At 38.4% G+C, this 4,907-nt stretch overlaps 1 pseudogene; it reads right to left on the bottom strand.

Moving 5' to 3' along the window:
- Positions 1–4,526: 4,526 nt before the first annotated feature.
- LOC115897139 lies at positions 4,527–4,615 on the bottom strand (annotated as a pseudogene).
- Between the last annotated feature and the right edge of the window lie 292 nt (positions 4,616–4,907).

Below are 4,907 nucleotides of genomic sequence, written 5' to 3'. Positions count from 1 at the left end.
TATAAGGATATAAGTTTCTGTTCTAACATAATTTCTACATTATCCTATTTCACTTTCAACTTGCTGATTATCTTATTGTTTTTTTAATCTTACCATATTTCATGCTCATTTTTAATTTCCAGTTCTTCTCTTTAGTCAATGATTTCTGTCCCTTTCCATGTTGCAGATTTTTTCCTAGGGTTTTAGCAGGTTGTTTATCAGCCATTTTAATGCTTACAATTTTAAACTTTTGATTAAATGAATCTCAAAACTAATCTTTTAAAAATTGTAAGTGAATATATCCTCAAAATAGCACACATTTCTTACACATGGTCAGTTCCTACCAGGCACCTTCAGTGTCAACATTTATAAGTGAACAGGGAAGCTTTCAGGTGACTAGGGCTGCACTATGACTTTCCTGGGCCCTAAGCACTATGACTTCATGAGGCCCTTCCTCCATAGGAAATATATCAAACATTTTTTAGCAAGAATTTAAATGCTATATATAAAACTACACAAAATTTTTAAATCAGTTAATTTTACAACTACTTTGGTATAAAGATAAAATATAATCCAGATTGGATTTGTTGTTATATACTTATTATCATTATGTTCATTTTTTTCTTTTGATTAAAAAAAATTAAAACATTTTCCTAAGACCTTTAAAGTGTCATGGGCCCTTGGCACTGTGCCTCTTGTGCCTAGCAGATAAATTGGTCCTGCAGATGACTACTAGATCCCTTCATGTTCATTAATGGAATTGATCACAGGGAAATCATTTCTAGCCGATCTCCAAGGCAGTAGTTCTCAAACTTTAACATGCATTAAAAATCAACTAAAGAGCTTATAAAGCAGTTTCCTGGGCCCTATCCCAGACCATCTGATTACATAGGTCTGGGTAGGATCCATGAATTTGCATTTCTAATAAGCTCAAAGGTGGTGCTGATCTGAGAACCACACTTTCAGGATAATATAGCTGTTTATGTAAAGGCAGTACTCTCAATATGATTTGGTAGGTATACTATCCAGATCTCCTAACCGATATTTACCGAACATCTACTGTCATTCTTCTTCTTTTTTTTTTTTGAGACGGAGTCTCAGTCTGTCACCCAGGCTGGAGAGCATTGGCACGATTTTGGCTCAGTGCAAGCTCCACCTCCCGGGTTCTTGCCATTCTCCTGCCGCAGCCTTCGAAGTAGCTGGGACTGCAGGTGCCCACCACCACACCTGGCAATTTTTTTTTTTTTTTTGTATTTTTAGTAGAGATGGGGTTCAAGATGGTCTTGAACTCCTGACCTCATGATCTGCCCGCCTTGGCTTCCCAAAGTGCTGGGATTACAGGCGTGAGCCACCGCACCTGGCCATTCTTATTTTATAAGTGAAAATAGACTCAAAGTTCAAATGACCTTGCCAAGGTGACTCAGCTAGAAAACTGTAGACCTAGGATTTGAGTTGAAGTCCATTTAGACTCCAAGGTTCATGGTCTCTTATTATCATTATAATGTGGTAATGACAGGTAGAATATAATCCGTGGACCTAGAAGCAAACATTTAAACATGAAATAATGCATAAAAGTGGTACTTTCATAGATCATCATTATTGTATTGTCCTTCTTTATTTGAGTCTGTTGAAGGCTGCTTTCTTTCTTGGTATTTATTCTTCACTTCTTAACTCCAGTTAATAACAGCAAAAGGAATGCAGTAATGGCATGTAACACAGTTTTCTGAAAGTGCTCTTCTATTCTTTTTTTTTTTTTTTTTTTTTGAGATGGAGTCTCACTGTGTGGCCCAGGCTGGAGTTCGGTGGCACAATCTTGGCTCACGGCAACCTCTACCTCCTGGGTTCAAGCAATTCTTCTGCCTCAGCCTCCCGAGTAGCTGCGACTACAGGTGCACACATTACACCTGGCTAATTTTTGTATTTTTAGTAGAGACAGGCTGGTCTTGATCTCCTGACCTCAGGTGATCTGCCCGCCTCGGCCTCCCAAAGTGCTGGGATTACAGGCCTGAGCCACTGCGCCCAGCCTGCAAGTGCTATTCTTTAAAGCTGACTCCAAACTAAATCTGATTAGGATTTTGTATTTTTCATTAACTTCACTTTGCAAACTGAACTGCCTCATTACTTCTGCAGGTTGACAAACTTTAGTCTTCAGAACACACACAAAAAATGATTAAATAGCACTCTGAGCTTTGGACTTTAAACGCCTTTGCCTTAGGAGATTAAAAGACCCATTTTATAACTAGCTTCCTTATCTATTCTTCTAAATATAATTTTATTATAAATACATATGTGTGAGATAATTACTTTATCTTTCTCCCTATTGTGTGTGTACATATTTATAAATTTCTTACTGCTTTTCTTTCTCTGATTCTTTTATTTCTGAAGAACGTAGTCTAATACAAATGTTGGCTATTTTCTAAAGTCATATTTTTCAAGAAGATGCTTTGATGACCTCAAAGTTTGCCAAACTGTTGTTCATCACCCCAGTGTAAAGGGGCCACAATGTTTTCAGCAATCACACAAATGTTAAGTATAGGAAATATATATATATATATACATATACATATATTTTTAGTAGAGATGGGATTTTGCCAGGTTGGCAAGGCTGGTCTCCAACTCCTGACCTCAAGTGATCAACCCACCTCAGCCTCCCAAAATGCTGGGATTACAGGCCTGAGCCACCATGCCCAGCCAAGTATAGAAAGATATATTACCAGGATAGAGAAATTATCAAATACATCATGGAACATCTTTTTGGCAGAATGCTTTGCAGCTATTTAAGCCAGTGAAGTAGATCCATTAGTACTGAAAAAGTTATGGATATAAGGATATATTTTTGGTAAAGAAGGTTAAAAAGAGAAGAATAATTTTGTACAAGAAAGAATCTTATATGGTAAATTTTTGTCCTAATGTAAAATGACTGGTTAATAAAGAGAAGTATAAGACAAAGCAGAAAATTCAAGCATGTCATCAGTGGTCTGAATAAGTTGTGATAAGGTTTGTGAAAGCGAACTTTATGAGAGGAATTTTGTTTGTGATCAAGTTGGCTATAATTAGAAGGCAATTATTTAAGAGTCTTTCTAAAATTGAGCTTTAATATTAAAAATACACTAATACAAAACTAAATAAATTTGGTCCCCTATGTTAGAACAACAGGATTTTTAAAAAGTATTCATTTGCCCTTAATAAAATTACCAGAGGTTTTGATTCTGGAATCTGTTTCTTTAACAGTCGTCTTCTAAACTGCTAACAGTTTGTATTTCTGCCACATTTCTTCCTGAGATCTATTTAGTTTCCCAAGTTACAGGTTGGAGATACTGTCTTTGTTTTTGTTTTTGTTTCTTCTTTTCTTTTCTTTTCTTTTTTTGAGACAGAGGCTTGCTCTGTCACCCAGGCTGGAGTGCAGTGACACAATCTCGGCTCACTGCAACCTCCGCCTCCCAGGTTCAAGCGATTCCCCTGCCTCAGCCTCTGGAGTATCTGGGATTGCAGGCATCCTCCACCATGCCCAGCAAATTTTTTATATTCTTGTAGAGACAGAGTTTTACCATGTTGGCCAGGCTGGTCTTGAACTCCTGTCCTCAAGTGATCCACCCGCCTTGGCCTCCCAAGGTGCTGGAATTACAGGCGTGAGCCACCGCGCCTGGCGTGATGCTGTCTTTTTCATTATGACTAATAATTTTATTTCTCAAGGTAAAATTTTTCCTTTTTGTAACTTCTCAGATTTATATTTTAGAAGTTCAACCAACTTTTTTTTTTTCAGTTGGAGTCTCACTTTGTCACCCAGGCTGGAGTGCAATGGTGGGATCTTGGCTCACTGCAACCTCTGCCTCCCAGGTTCAAGCAGTTTTCCTGCCTCAGCCTCCTGAGTGGCTGGGACTACAGGTGCGTGCCACCACACATGGCTATTTTGTATTTTTAGTAGAGACAGGGTTTTGCCATGTTGGCCAGGCTGGTCTCAAACTCCCGGCCTCGAGTGATCGGCCCACCTTGGCCTCCCAAAGTGCTGGGATTACAGGTGTAAACCACCATGCCTGGCCTTTATTTTATTTATTTATTTATTTATTTATTTTTTGAGACAAGTTCTCACTCTGCCACCCAGGCTGGAGTGACTGCTCACTGCAGCCTTGACCTTGTATGCTCAAGCAATTCTTCCACCTCAGCCTCCTGAGTAGCTAGGACTACAGGTGTGTGCCACTATATCCAGCTAATTTTTGTAAAGATAGGATCTCATACTCTCCAGGCTGGTTTCGAATTCCTGGGCTCCGTGATCCACCTGCCTTGGCCTCTCAAAGTGCTGGGATTACAGGTATGAGCCACATGTCCAGCCTAGAAGTTCAATGTTAAGAAAAAAAAAGTTCAACTTTTGCTGTACCTTGTTGCATGTGATTTGCAGGTCATACATCATTGCCCTTTGTTCTTTCTTCCTTTGAAGAGGTGTGTCTTTTTTCTTGGCTGAGGTAATAACTTTCTCCTTCAATCTTTTCATCAATTTCTATAACTTTTTTTCTTCCAACTCTACTATTACAGTTGATGCTCACATTTTTAAAAAATTATTATTTTTTAACAGCTTATGGCCATGCTAATCTTCTCTGTATCATTCCAACTTTAGTATATGTGCTGTCAAAGCAAGCACTGAAATATTTATCTTAAAGGCTTAGAAACACAGTGTATTCCTCCAGTATACCCAACTCTGTACTCTTGGCTTTTACTGATGTGCCTAAATTGTTCCGTGTAATCAGGACACTTCCTATGTTGTTAGTGAGAGCCATGTATTCCCCCACTCAAGGTATTAGTTTTCTTGTTTACATTGCTGTATAATGTAATGTATATTCTTAACCCTAGACACATTCTTCCTGTGCCTGATTAAATTCAAGTACCCTTTTCATCAGGATTGACTTCCAGATTATCTAAATGGGCTTCCCATA

The sequence above is a fragment of the Rhinopithecus roxellana genome, chromosome 4 (assembly GCF_007565055.1).
Source record: "Rhinopithecus roxellana isolate Shanxi Qingling chromosome 4, ASM756505v1, whole genome shotgun sequence".
Taxonomy (NCBI): Eukaryota; Metazoa; Chordata; class Mammalia; order Primates; family Cercopithecidae; genus Rhinopithecus; species Rhinopithecus roxellana.
This window is presented reverse-complemented; position numbering and strand designations above follow the sequence as displayed.